Genomic DNA, 15,169 nt, shown 5'->3' with positions numbered 1-15,169 from the left:
AGTTATATGTATATATGCATAACCCATGGACACAGACAACAATGGGGTGAAGGCTTGGGGAGGGGGTGGGAGAGAGGTGGAAGGGGTCAATTGGGGGGAAATAATGGGACACCTGTAATTCTTTCAACAATAAAGATAAATTTAAAAAAAAAAAAAAAGGAGAAGATTCATTGTGAGATGTAAGAGAAAGCAAAGAGTCAAGGATGACTCCTATGTTTTTGTCCTGAGCATAGGGGTAAACAGTGGTTCATTTAATAAGATGAAGCCAACTATGAAATAAACAGGTTTGGAGTGGGAAGGAATCAAGTTTTTCTGTTTAGACATATTAGCTTTGAGATGCCTAGTCTACTTCTCTCTAACACACCAAGAGAACTTGGTAAAATTTATGCCTCAGTTTCCTCATCTTTAAATTTTAGTAACACCTACTGCCTTATAGGGTTGATGTGAAGATGAAATGAGTTAATATGTATAAAGAAGTGAGAACAGTTCCTGGCACAGAGGAGGCAGCATGATATAAGTGTTTGGTATTATTATTAATGCATTTTTTTCTTTTTAATTGCAAATGATGATGAGGAGGAGAGAGAAAAAAAATGAAAATTTGAGAAAGGGAAGAAGCAGGGTGGAGACCTTATAGAGACAAAGGATAATTCCCAGAGTCCAAGTAGAAGGTGGGCCTCAGGTAGAAACAGGGACACTTCTGCTGCTGAAACAAGGAGGACCTGCTCATATGGTACTGACACCGTAGGACTGGAGGGGTATGTGATAGGAAGAGAAGATAGTTTTCCTCTGACCACATCAATTTTCTCCAAGACAGCTAAGGCAAGGTCATTATCTGGTATGAAGAGCAGGAGGGGTGCTAGAGATTTTAAATGAGAGTCAGGAGCGTGAAACTGTCTTCTCCAAAGTGGGAAGGTACACTTACTAGGAAGGCCAAGTCTGGCAGATGATAAAAGCCTTGATGTCTCAGACTGCATCACACAATATAAGGTAGGTTGTGCTGTTCATTCCAGTTATTTATTCTCAGTTGAGTGGGTGTTTGCTGAGTAGCTGCTGCATGTCTAACATTGCTGCATGCTTGGGGAATAAGGTATGTGCAGTCTGAATGAAGAGAAAGGTTTAAGAATTAATAAATAATTTGAGGACAAGTATAATTCAGCCTGGAGCCAAAGATCACACTATAGAAAAAGATGCTTCAGAGAAATGGAATTAGTTGTGCGCTGGAACTATAAGGATGGCCTCCCAGTGGAAGTGGAGAGGGAGCTAAGAACTCAGCCTTGAAGGATAGCTTATAGGGACTCAACCATCCCCAAGTCAGAAGTCATTGTTACCTATAATCTCCCAACTTTTGTGTCCATCTCTAGCATAAATGTTGCCCCAACACTGTTCTGGTAAGGTAGAGCTGACTCATCTGCTTTGTCTAATGAGGGCCCACCCTATGTCATCAGTAGAAACAACAGACTTCTGTATTGAAAGCAAGGGGGTACTGTCTTCTCAAATAAGAAAAGCTTTTTTTCCATCTTAACTGGCTCTCTTCTTCCTAAAATCATCATTTGCAGTGCATCTGGGGAAGAGCTAATTGAGAAAGATTCTGGGCTAAAGATAACCGAAAAGGTCACATAGAAATCCAGCCACATCTTTCTCCCTGACAGTGTTGCCCACATTCTTCTGGTTCTTTGAACAATAGAAGTCTGTTTTGTTATCAATAATTATCAGCCTTGTCCAATTCTGAGGCTTGACTTCCTCTGAAACCCTTGGGACATACCCCAGCAAAGGCATCATAAGAGGGTCATAAGGCCCATAAGAGGCAGGCTAAGGAGTGACTGGAAAGACTCATGGCTGGACCCAAAGATGTGTTCCTCATAGTGTTCCAGGCAGAAGGAGCCAAGACTTGATCTGTTCTGGCAAAGTTATTTTTTATACTGGATTTGCTGGTAAGGCTGCTTCCCTATAAGGCAACTCAAATCGTGTCTGCTGCTTTCCCTTCCCTGGAGTTCTGGCTCTCTGCCATCTTGCTGCTCCTGAGACTTCTCCAGACTCTCTAAGGGATAGGGTTCTTCTGATCCATTCTTCCCATCTCAATCTCTTAACTCTGCACTCACCTACCCTCAGCCCATCCAGGATAAAATCTAATGTTTGGAAAGCTTTTCCAATAATGCTCTACAAAGTAAAATGCCCCTATGGTGCAGCACAGCCTGTACTTACAGACTCTAGTGTGGTACAAGGGTCTCCAGGAATCACTTCCCAAAAGGCATAAGCCCAGTCCTGACCACTTTAGAACCTACACCTCTGGTATGATCTTGTCTCGGGATGTTGCTTAGTCTATCAGATCACTTGGAAGTCAAACGAATTTGGTTCTTTTCCCTGCCTTCCCCAAATGGTTGTGATCCATTCAATTAGAGGCTACCACAGCCTACAAAAAAGATGGGTTCATAGAGGGTTATGGTTCTCATTTGCCCTACCCTCTGAAAAGTAGATTTGTGAAATAGAAGAAGGAGAGATAAGGAAGGAACTGCCACTCCTGAGACCTTCTGAAGCTTCCTTGGGTTCTGTGCACTGGGAATAAGAACTGTAACCCAAGGCTCATATGTGAAAAACAGGCTTACATGTAAAAAGCACACCTTGCCATCTTTCCCAGTCTCAATGCCGCCTTCCCTGCCTTCTTGGCCTAAGCCCTAAAGGTGAATTCTTCCTATGGCCTATCTGACTTCCCAGGTTAAGGGTGGTAGCAGGAAATTAGAGTGGATTTGAGAATCCCCAGGAAAATGGAAGCAATGAAGTACTTGGAATATGACAGAGGACAGGAAGGGAAATCCATTAAAGGCAATATTATAAAATAAAATTTTATAATATGGAGGTTGAAAAAGGAGATGAGCAAGAGGACTCAGGATGAGGTAAAAGGGGTGCAAGAAGCCTGATCTAGTAACAACAGTGAGTTCCACTTGGTAATTGCCAAGCCCCCATAACTGGAAGAGACCAGAACAGGCCTCTGTTTGCCTTTGGATGGACAGAACTCACCCCCTTGGAAAAGGAATTGGTTCTAAGAGGGTCAAAGGAATTGTTTCAGGCACCACATGATTCCAGAGAGGAAAGGGCATGTAAACCAGGAGTAAGAGCAGGTCACCACTATGCACGTCCATTGTAGCTGTGCTCTGGCTCCCTGTGTTATCCTAGGTCTGTCATTTGCTTCCTGGATTCTTAAATGCAGCACCACATGGTGAAAAATTGAGAGCTATGTTTATTAAATATTCTCAGGTCCTGGAGAAAAAAAGAGTTTTGTTTGTTTATTCTCATTAGCTTATCTATATTATAACACCTACACCTTTAGTTAGAAAAAATCAATATGAGATATGACTCTAAACCTCTAGACAGAGCATGCACCAAAGGACCAAAGGATATGGGTTAAGATTTCAGGAGAATGTAAGACATTTATATGTGCTATTAGTACCATTTTTAAAGCAGTGTTCTTTCTCTTTCTCACTCTAGATGCCACTGAGAAACACTCTGGATCTTTCAGACAGTTACTTTATAACTTGCCCACAGTTGTATTAGAAGTATTGTAAGGGTTGGGAAGCACCCTAAGGGTTCATAAAGGTGTTAAAACCCTATCAAAGGCCTCATGTTTTCTGCTCATTGTTGTTGTAGGTAGATCAACAGAGTAACTGACCTTCTGAAGAAAGGTCTCCATTTTAGCTCAGTCACTTGGTCCTTTAAGTTGATCTGTCTGTAACTTTTTCCTTCTACAAATGATATCTGATGTTGGTCCAATTGGGAGCTCTTCTAAATGCTACCTAGACAACACCTTAAGTTCAATCTATGAAAGCAAGTTATCACCTTAAAGCAAAACGGCAACAGCATAGGTTTTCAGTGGCATTCATCCTAAGAACAACTTACCAAATCATTAGTTTTTCGATTTATAGACTGCGAGTGCCACAGAGCTTTAAATGTCATGTAACAGCTGGGGACACCAAGTCACTTGCTCATGGGCACATAGCAAGGTGCAAGATCTTTATTTCTACTCAATCCATTAGTGTTTCAGGTTTACTTGTAGATTCCACAATAGTATTCAAGAGTAAGTGATTGTGACTAAATTGGACACTGTAGAAAAGCACATAAAAATAATTTTGATGTTTGTTCAGCTTATTGTCTAGAAAAGAAAATGACATCCCAAATAAATTTGTCAATAAAAGCTTGACTTTTTCATTTGGTGTCAATGATATTTGACAGGTAGTAGAGGCTAAAAGATAGATGTCTTATAAGAAAACAGCTTAATCTGCCACTTTAAAAATAACCCATTGAATACTGCTAACATTTTTTAAAAATATGTCTTTATTGATTTCAGAGAAAGGAAGGAAGAGGGAGAGAGAGAGATAGAAACATCAATGATGAGAGAGTCATTGAGGATCCAGCCCACAACCCGGGCACGTGCCCTGACCGGGAATCAAACCACAATCTCCCGGGTAGTAGGTTGATATTCAATGGCTGAGCCTTGCTGGCTGAGCTGCTAACATTTTTAATAGTTATCAACTGTTTTTTTCATACACATCAGCAGGATGTATGACATCTGTCCCTTTATGCAGTAATATTTTTATAGTGCTTTTTTTTGGTATTTTTCATTAGTCACTTTTAAACCCCATTTTATCCTTGAGAGAAAGGGAAGGTGGAAGTGAGTATTTTAAAAACTCAAGCCCCAGAGAAGTAAAAATTTCTGGTATAAGATTATTCCACTCAATGTGGGCATTTTTTCTACAACATTCCTGGAAGCCCCAATTCTCATTTGGAATACATCCATGCACTTCTTTGTCAACCAAAATACTAGAAAATTTAGAAAAACATACCCACATCTTTATTTTTTTTCTGTCAGTTGTGTTTTATTCAAATAAATATTTTATTTATTTATTTTTTTGTTAATCCTCACCTGAGGATATTTTTTCCATTGATTTTTAGAGAGAGTGGGAGAGAGGGAGGGAGGGAGAGAGAGAGAGAAAAAAAGAAACATTGATGTGAGACACATTGATCAGTTGCCTCCCACACGAACCTCCACCGGGGCTGGAATCAAACCTGCAACCTAGGCATGTGCCCTTGATGGGGAATTAAACCTGAGACCCTTCAGTGTGTGGGTGGCTCTCTAACCACTGAGCCACACTGACCAGAGCCAAATAAATCTTGTTTTAAATTTATCTAAAAAAAAGAAAAGTTTACCCAGCTAGTGTTACTCAGTGGTTGAGCATTGACCTATGGTCCAGGAGATCAAGGTTCAATTCCCGGGTCGATCACCAGTAGGGGGTGTGCAGGAAGTATCCAATCAATGACTCTTTCATCATTGATGTTTCTCTCCCTCTTCTTTCCTCTCTCTGAAATCAATAAAAACATATTTCAAATAAATAAATAAATAAGTTATACAGGAAGTATGTTGTGGGTCTGCTAATAGTCTAATCAGAGTGTCTATATCTAAGGCCTGTGGTAGAACTAAGACTTCAGAAACAGCCTTAGCCAGTTTTCTCAGTGGTTAAAATGTCAGCTGGAGGACTGAAGGGCCCCTGGGTTGGATTCAGCCAAGGGCATGAACCTCAGGTGCAGGCTCCATCCCTGGCCCAGTTTAGTGTGTGCTTGTGGGAGGCAACCAATAGATATGTCTCTTTCACATCAATGTTTCTCTCTCTCTCTCCCTCTCTCTCTGAAAAACAACAGAAAAAATAGCCTCTGGTAAGGATTAAAAAGAAATAAAAAGTTAGACAGAAACAAGTAGGGAGGGATGGAGCAGAGTAAGTCTGCAGAAGTAAACAGAGAGAGAAAGGTGTCATGGGGAAGAGATTGTTCTACTTTCTTCTACTTTCTCCTGAAGGCATCCCAGCAGAATCCTTTGACCAAAAGCAGGAGAAGCATTGATTAGAGAAATGGGAACACAACTAGGCAGAGAGAGTTTAGTTCTGTGTACATCCTGAGTCTAAGTGTTGTACTGAACTGGTCCCAGTGCTCAAGTCATACAGTCATTATTGAACTTCTGGGCTTCATCCTCAAGAGGCTCTCCTTTCCTTAACTGTACCCCCAAACCCTGAACTCTCCAGGAATTCTGCCTGGCCCTCAATCCCTCCAGAAAGAGAAAGAAGAGCATCATTTTCTGAGCTGTACTGCTTCACTCCCAGGAGTTGGGAGGACATGAGGGTGGGAAAGGGGTGAAGAAGAGGGGCAGGAGGTTTTCATCTCCAAGTCAGAGAGCTGGCTCTGGTAAGGAAAGTGATGAAAATGGAGCCTTGCTATTACTTTTCTATATTACTGCTGAAGAAGGTGGTTCCTGGCAGCTGGCTTTGCCCTTTGTTTCCCTGCTCTCCACTCTTGGCACAGTCAGAGGCTTTCAGTGTTGTGCTTTCAGGGTCACATGCTTAAATCTTTGCACAGCTGCCTGAGGAAAGAGAGAGTGAGGGAGAGACAGAGAGAAAGAACACCCATTCTATTCCTACCATATGTGAGGCTAAAGATTATTATTGGCAGACTAAATGCCCATCAAAGCATTCTCTCCCTGACCCTTACCCCTAGTTATATCACAAACCACCTCCTATCCACTTCTGAACTGTTCACACCCACATCATCCTCTGTCTTACACACACACACACCAAGCGTGCATACACACACACACACACACACACACATACACTCACTCTCTCACATACACAACAAAAAGTATGTGTGTATATACTATAACACCTACCAAAAGAAATCAACATTTTAATCAACCAATAATTTCTGTACCTGATGTTGGATAAATACTTTGATTTTTTTTTCCAGAAAATATTCAGTGGCTCTGACAATTTATACACACACACACACAACTGACCTTTTCCATATGACTTTACAGTTTTCCGCTCTATGCTCTTAGCCCCCTCTCTTCAATATAAACTTAAGAGCTCTACATTCCTGTTTCCCACTAACACTGCACATTTCCATCTGAAAAACTGCCTGCTGTGATCGGACTTAACCATGTTTTTTTAAAAATCAGCCCTCCTGTCTCTTCAACCCCCTGTAGGAAGTTTTCTCCCTCAGCCTTTCCCACAAAACCCTGACCACAGCTCTATTATGGTTCCACAATTAATAGCCTTTATCAGCAGCAACAGCTAATATGGATAGAGTCCTTGGCATGCCCTCCACTGCTTCAGGCTTCCTCAAATTGGTCTTTACCAGCTTAATTCCTTGAATAGTCAATAGCAAATGTGATCTTACAAAGTATGGCTACTTATTTTTTTAAAAACAGACCAAGTCTTAAATATTCAAATAAATTTTCACATAATGATGTGGTCAGCATCAGTAGGGTTCATCTCTCACTTTCCAAGGCCATCACTGTGAAGGTAGAATTCATTTAGAGGTGTGATTTTTGATATGTTTTTTAAAAATTAGTCTCATTATTTTATAGATCCAATTCTGCCAATTCCAAGAAGGTTTTTTTTTAAAATATATATATATATCTTTATTGATTTCAGAGAGAGGAAAGGAGAGGGAGAGAGAGATAGAAACATCAATGATGAGAGAGTCATTGATTGGCTGCAGCCCACAACCCGGCCATGTGTCCTGACCGGGAATCGAACCCTGATCGCCTGGATCCTAGGTCGACACTTAACCAACCGCTGAGCCACGCCCGGCCGGACCAAGAAGGTTTTTAAATATACAGAAGCAGCCCGGCTGGGCGTGGTTCAGTACTTGAGCATCAACCTAGGATCCAGGAGATCTCGCTTCGATTCCCAATCAGGGCAGATGCCTGGGTTTGGGGCTTGATCCCCAGTTGGCGTTCGGGAAGCAGCCAATCAATGACTCTCTTTCATCATTGATGTCTCTATCTCTCTCTCCTTCTCCATTCCTTTCTCTGAAATCAATAAAGACATATTTTTAAAAATAAAATAAACATACAGAAGCATAAAGATAACTAGCAAATATGCAATAAAGATTTACAATGCTTATTCCTGGATTTATTTGCTGGAACTGTATCCTGTACAGCAGGAGATGGCTATAGCAGCTCGGGGGCCAAATCCTGTTTTAGTGCAATCTGTGAGCTAAGGGTGGATTTTATATTTTTTAGATAGTTGAAAAAAATCAAAAGCAAAATAATATTTTATGACATGAAATTATATGAAATTCAAATTTCAGTGTCTATAAATAAAGTTTTATTGTAACATATCCATGCTGTTCTCTATGGCTGCTTTATCTCTACAGCAGAGATGAGTAGTTGAGACAGAGAACATATGGCTTGCAAAGCCTAAAATATTTATTTATTTCAACTAGTTAAGTGAATTTATTTTAAATTTTATCTTTATTGTTGAAAGTATTACAGATGTCCCCTTTTTCTTCCCATTAATCCCCTCCACCCCACATCCAACGCACCCCCAGGCCTTCCCCATACCAATGTCTATGCCCATGGATTATGCTAATAAACATATAAGTTCTTTGATTAATGTCTCCCCACCCACTCCCCCATCCCCACCTTCCCTCTGAGATCCCTCAGTCTGTTCCATGCTTCTGTGTCTGTGCATCTATTTTGTTCATCAGTTCATTTTGTTTATTACATTCCGCATATGAGTGAGATCATGTGGTACTTGTTTTTCTCTAACTGGCTTATTTCACTTAGCATAATACTCTCTAGTTCCCTCCATGCTGTCCCAAAGGATAAGAGATCCTTCTTTTTTACAGCTGTATAGTATTTCGTGGTGTAAATGTCCCACAGCTTTTTTATCCACACAGCTACTGACAGGCACTTGGACTGTTTCCAGATCTTTGCTATTGTAAATTTCACTGCTATGAACATAGGGGTGCATAAGTTCATTCTGATTGGTGTTTTGGGTTTCTTAGGAAATATTCCTAGAAGTGGGATCACTGGGTCAAATGACAGTTCAATTTTTAATGTTTTGAGGAAACTCCATACTGCTTTCCAAAGTGGCTGCACCAGTCTGCATTCCCACCAGCAGTGTACTAGGGTGCCCTTTTCTCCACACTCTCACCAGCACTTGTCATTCGTTCATTGATTTATTGATAGTAGCCATTCTGACAGGTATGAGGTGCTATCTCATTGTGGTTTTAATTTGCATTTCTCTGATGGTTAGTAACATTGAGTACCTTTTCATGTACCTGTTGGCTACTTGTAGATCTACTTTGTGAAAATGTGTGTTCAATTTCTCTGCCCATTTTAACCACATTGTTTAGAATTTTTGTTGTTTGTTTCTTTTGTTTTGTTTTTTGCTATTGAATTATATGAGTTCTTTATATATTTTGGATATTAACCCCTTATTAGATATGTAATTTGCAAATATTTTCTCCTAATGGTTAGGTTGCCTTTTCATTTTGTTGATGATTTCCTTTCTTGTGCAGAGATTTTTAGTTTTATATACTCCTACTTGTTAATTTTGCTTTTGTTGCCATTGTTTTTGGTGTCAAATCCCAGTAAGTGTCATTTCCAAGACCAATGTGAAGGATTTACTCCCTTTGTTTTTTTCTAGTAGTTTTATGGTGTCAGGTCTTATATTCAAGTCTTTAATCCATTCTGAGGTAATTTTGTGTGCAGTGTAAGATGGTGGTTCAGCTCTATTATTTTGCATGTGGATACCTAGTTTTACCCACACCATTTGTTGAAGAAACTATCCTTTGCATATTGTATAGGCTTGGCTCCTTTGTTATAAATTAATTGACTATATATGCATGGGATTATGCCTAGGCTCTCTATTCTGTTCCATTGACCCATAGGTCTGCATTTTGCCAATACTATATTTTTTTAACAGGCTTAATTCACTTTATTTTTCTTGTATAAAATTATGTGGTGTCCACAACTGGAGCCTGGGTCCTCTGCACAGAAACTCTGGTATGGGTCTTTACAAGATGATCAGTGAATTCCTGATAGGGAGAACTTGGTGAACACAGTCTCTTTCCAGAGGTCTGGGGTGAGATAGCTGTAAGTCTTAGAGGTGGCACCAAAGGTGGCCTTGACCAAGTTTCCTAAGGTGGCAGTGCAGCCCCTGGCCTAGGCATAGCGTCAGTCGATACCAGCCATAATCAGCGGCTGCTTGGGCACAGGAGGTGAGACTACACCAGCGTCAGTGGGGGTGGGGTTGAGGTGCACCAGCACAGAGCCACAGTGGCTGGTCACCTTGCAAGCAACAGTGTGGGGCTTGCTGATCTTGTTGCCCCAGTAGCCTTGCCACACAAGGACAATAGAGAGGTTGGCCAGAATGATGGCCCCACAGATGGCAGTGGCTACTTTCTTGGAGCATGTAATATCCAGACCAACATGCCCATTGTAATTCCCAGGGGTGATAAATGCCTATGAAGAGACTGAAGTGGCTAGCAGTCCACTGTCCTGTACAGCATCAGTAACCATTGCCCAGGGCCTGTTGCACCCTGCAAGGAAAGAATGACCACTGTGAGGCCAACATGAGGTCCTGAGGAGATCCTTTCTCTGTCTCCCATTTATGAAAGTCACACATGTGAAAACAAGTATAACAATGCAGAGGTGAGAGAGTATACTATAATATTTTGATTACTGTAGCTTTGTAATATGGCTTGAAATTGAGGAGTATAATGTCCCCAGCTTTGTTCTTCTTTCTCAAAGTAATTTTGACTGTCTGGGCATCTTCTGTGGTTCAATACAAAATTTAGTATCATGAAATGATTTATTGATGGTCTGTTTTAAGCTGATAACTTAATTTCAATTGTATACAAAAGCTCTACATTTTTACTCTCAGCCCACATTTTATGTTTTTGATGTCATAATTCACTTCTCTTTTACACTGTGTCTATTAACAAATAATTATAGTTATTTTTTTTAATTTATTTTGTTGTTGACAGTATTACAGATGTCTCCCATTTTCTCCCTTTTTGTCCCCCTCTCCCCAACCCCTATCCCTCCCCAGGCCTTCCCCAAGCTATTGTCTGCGCCCATGGGTTATGCATATGTGGATACATGTTCTTTGGTTAATCTCATCCTGTCCCCCCTACCCCAACCCCCAATGGGATCTGTTATTCTGTTCCTTGCATCCATACCTCTGGACCTATTTTGTTCATCAATTTATTTTGTTCTTTAGATTTCACATGAATAAGATCATGTAATATTTGTCTTTCTTTAAACTGGCTTATTTCACTTAGAATAATGGTCTTCAGGACCATCCATGCTGTCTCAAAGGGTAAGATATCTTTCTTCTTTACAGCTGCATAGTATTCTATTATGTAAATGTACCACAGCTTTTTTTATCCACTCATCCACTAATGGGCATTTGGGCTCTTTCCCGATCTTAACTATTGTAAATAACACTGCTATGAACATAGGGGTGCATATATTTTTTCTAATTGGTGTTTGGGGATTCTTGGGATATATTCCCAGAAATGGGATGACTGGGTCAAATTACAGATCTATTTTTAATTTTTGAGGAATCTCCACACTGTTTTCCACAGTGGCTGTATCAGTCTGCATTCCCACCAGCAGCGTACTAGGGTTACCTTTTCTCCACACCCTCGCCAGCACTTGTTGTTTGTTGATTTGTTGATGGTAGCCATTCTGGCAGGTGTGAGGTGATATCTCATTGTAATTTTAACTTGCAATCTCTCTGATGATTACTGATATTGAGAATTTTTTCATATGTCTATTGGCCATCTGTATGTCCTCTTTGGAGAAATGTTTATTCAGGTCCTTTGCTCATTTTTTAATTGGATTGGTGTCTTCCTGGTTTGAGTTGTATTAGTTCTTTGTATATTATGGAAATTAAACCCTTATCGGATGTATCATTGGTGAATATGTTTTCCCATACAGTGGGTTCCCTTTTCATTTTGTTGATGGTTTCTTTAGCTGTGCAGAAGCTCTTTAGTTTGATGTAGTCCCATTTGTTTATTTTTGCTTTCGTTGCCTTTGTTTTGGGTGTCAAATCCCAAAAACCTTTGTCAACCTCCATCCATCAATCACCAAGTTCTATATCTTTTACCTCCAAAACCTATCTCTAATTTGTCCACTTTCAACTCTTTTGATGCAAACGATCATCATCTCTTCACTTGGATCCAACAGACACCTAATCAATGTCCTTACTTCTCTTGAATTCATCCTGTAGGATGAGGGATGTGGGTTTCTTTCTCTTTTTTGTTATTGTGATAACATATGCATAACATACAACTTACCATTTTAATCATTTGTTTTATTGTGATAAAAACATATATCATAAACTTTGCCGTCTTAACCATTTTTACATGTGTAGTACAGTATTGCTAAATATATACACATTGTTGTATAATATCTCTAGTACTTTTCGACTTGCAAAAGTGAAACTCCATACCTATTGAACAACAACCCTCCATCTCCTCCCTCCCTACCCCGCCCCTGGAAGCTGCCATTCTACTTTCTGTTTCTAAGAATTCTGCTACTTCAGATGCTTCATAGGATTGTAATCATGCTGTATTTGTCTTTTTGTGACTGGCTCATTTCACTTAACATAATGTTCATAATCAATGTTGTAGTATATGACAGAATTTCCTTCTTTTTAAAGGCTGAATAATATCCCATTGAATATATACCAAAGTTTCTTTTTTCTAAGTTTTACTGAAATATAATTGATATACAGCACTGTATAAGGTTAAGGTGTACAACATAATAATATGACTTACATATCTCATGCGATGATTACCATGATATGTTTAGTTAACATCCATCACCTATATAGATTTTTAAAAAAACAAAACCCTCCCCAAAGCCCTTAAAAAAAAGAAAAGGAAAATATTTTTCCCTTGGGATGAGAACTCGTTTGATTTACTGCTTTAACAACTTTCATATGCACCACACAGCAATGTTAACTGTAGTCATCATGTTGTACCTTATATCCCTAGTACTTATTCATAACTGGAAGTTTGTACATTTTGACCACCTTCATTCAGTTCCCCTACCTTTCCCCCTCCACCTGTGGTAACCACAGATCTGGTCTCTTATTCTGAGTTGTTTTGTTTGTTTGTTGTTAGATTCCACATGTAAGTGAGATCATACAGCATTGTCTTTCTCTGACTTATTTCATTTAGCATAATGTCCTCAAGGTCCATTACAAATGGCAGGAGTTCCTCCTTTTTGGCTGAATAATATTCCATTATAATTCATGTCTTCATCCACTCCTCCATGGATTGCCATTTAGGTTCCTTTTTCCTCTTGGCTATGGTGAATAATGTTGCAATGAACATGGGTGTGCAAATATCTCTTCAAGATCAAGTTTTCAATTCCTTTCATGTCTACCCAGATTTGGGATTGCTGGATCATGTGGTCATTCTATTTTTAATTTTTTGAGATACCTCCATACTGTTTTCCATTGTAGCTGTACCAATTTACATTCCCACCAACAGTGCACAAGGGTTTCCTTTTCTCCACATCTTGGCCAACACTTGTTATCTCTTGTCTTTTTTAATGATAGCCATTCTAACACATGTGAGATGATATGTCATTGTGGTTTTGATTTGCATTTCCCTTATCATTAGTGATGTTGAGTATCTTTTCATGTGTTTATTGATCAGCTGTATATCTTCTTTGGGGAATGTTTATTCAAGTCCTTTCCTTTGCCACTTTTTAAATTAGATTACTTTTGTTGTTGAGTTGTAGGAGTTATTTATATATTATGGATATTAACCCCTTATCAGATATGTGGTTTACAAATATTTTCTCCCATTCCATAAGTTGCCTTTTCACTATGTTGATTATTTCTTTTGCTGTGCCAAAGTTTTTAAGTTCAACATAGTCCCAGTTGTCTTTTTCCTTTTTTTGCCTGTGCTTTGGTGTCATATATGAGAAATCATTGTTAAATCCAATGTCACGAAGTTTTTCACTATATTTTCTTCTAAGTTTTATAGTTTCTAGTCTTAACATTAAGTTTTTAATCAATTTTGAGTTAATTCTTGTATATGGTATATGGTAGGGGTCCAGTTTCACTCTTTTGCATGTGGATATTCAGTTTTCTCAACACTATTTGTTGAGGAGACTATCCTTTCCCCATTGTGTAGTTCTTGGCATCCTTATTGAAGATCATTTGACCATATATGCAAGGGTTTGTTTTGGGGTTCTTTAGTTTTTCCGTTGGTCTCTGTTTGTCTTTATGCCAATATCATACTGTTTTGATTACTGTAACTCTGCAATATAGTTTGAAATCAGAAAGTGTAATCCCTCCACCTTTTCTTTCTCAAGATTGTTTTAACTATTTGGAGTCCTTTGAGATCATTTAAATCATGTTTATGTGTACAATTCAGGGTCATTAAGTACATCCATCATGTTGTGCAACCATCACCACTATCAATTTCAGAACTTTTTATCATTCCAAACTTAAACTCTGTACCCATTTAAAAAAACTGTCCATTCACCCCACCACTATTCTACTTTTTATCTCTATAATTTTGCTTACTTTAGGAACTTCATATAGGTAGAATCATACAATATTTGTCCTTACAGGTTGGCTTATTGCACTTAGCATAATATTTTCAAGAGTCATTCATGTTATAGCATGTGTCAGAATTTCCCTCCTTTTAAAGGCTGCGTATTAGTCCATTGCATGTATATACCGCACTTTGTTTATCCATTCATCTGTTGATGGACAAGAGTGATATTTCATAATCACATTATTCCCCTGTTCCTCAAGGTGCTTCCTAATGCTCTTGAGATAGAGTGCAAAATCTTTCTGGCTTTGTATGATGGGACCTCTGCCTATTTCATCAGCCTGGTCTTCTGCCATCCTCCCCACACGAGCTTTCATTTATTTCCTCCATTAAGCCTCACATCTCCCTACTTCAGACTTCTTCCATACATGTTGTTTTCCCTCTGCATGAAACACATCCCTCTCTTCACTCACCCCTCTCTTAGCCTAGTTAACTCCTACTCAACCTCCAGATCTCACCTGAGACTTCTCTCCTCAGGGAAGCTTTCTCTGACTGCTTTGAGGAGGTTGTTCCCTGCCACAGGTGCTCATGGAATCTGTATCCCTTAGGAGGAGCACTCATCACAGTTGCAGTTAATTAGCTCAATGTCCATACTCTTTGCTCATATTGTGAGAAATAACAATATGAATTATTACTCCTTCATGAAGGGTGAAAACAGAAGGCCATTTTAGAACTATGGAGATTTCAATGTGCAGGGTCTGTCTCTATTGACACACAGGCTGCCTATTCATGAACAAAGCCCTAGCACTGAAAG

General features: G+C 39.4%; 1 non-coding gene across 1 annotated transcript; it reads right to left on the bottom strand.

The window, feature by feature from the left end:
* Window positions 1-10,359: 10,359 nt before the first annotated feature.
* LOC148093749 (small nucleolar RNA SNORA64/SNORA10 family) lies at window positions 10,360-10,493 on the bottom strand. Its single transcript, XR_015714163.1, has one exon. It is a non-coding gene; the product is annotated as a small nucleolar RNA SNORA64/SNORA10 family (small nucleolar RNA).
* Window positions 10,494-15,169: the final 4,676 nt, after the last annotated feature.

Source organism: Miniopterus natalensis, chromosome 2 (genome assembly GCF_054644295.1).
Source record: "Miniopterus natalensis isolate mMinNat1 chromosome 2, mMinNat1.hap1, whole genome shotgun sequence".
Lineage (NCBI taxonomy): Eukaryota > Metazoa > Chordata > Mammalia > Chiroptera > Miniopteridae > Miniopterus > Miniopterus natalensis.
This window is presented reverse-complemented; position numbering and strand designations above follow the sequence as displayed.